Below are 458 nucleotides of genomic sequence, written 5' to 3'. Positions count from 1 at the left end.
TCGGAACCAATAAAAGCAGCGCTTATTCGACACAAATTTATAATTGAAATGATATATGAGTGTATGCTTTCATATTCAGTTATATACAAATAATAAGAATAGTCATGTATGATTTCAAATGAATGATGAATTTATTTTAAGAGTAAACAAGTACATTGGGAAAAACACAGAATCTGTCCAAGATACTGACCCTTTTACAATGCCATACAACTTTTCGGTGGCCTTCGGGACGATCATAGTTAAAGCCTAAATTTATCTTTAAGTTGCCTAACTCATTACACGACCTTCAATAAATGACGGTGGAGTAAAATCAGTTGTGCGACTGTTCCTTGGCGGCGAAAATGCAATTACATAGTGTTAATGCAGAAATGTGTGTAAACCCCACCTAGAGCAAGCAAGCCCTAAAATCGTTCAATCTCTGCACTTCCAAATCTAAAATTACTTAGCTATTGTGCTTA

The sequence above is a fragment of the Penaeus monodon genome, chromosome 24, assembly GCF_015228065.2.
Source record: "Penaeus monodon isolate SGIC_2016 chromosome 24, NSTDA_Pmon_1, whole genome shotgun sequence".
NCBI lineage: Eukaryota > Metazoa > Arthropoda > Malacostraca > Decapoda > Penaeidae > Penaeus > Penaeus monodon.
This window is presented reverse-complemented; position numbering follows the sequence as displayed.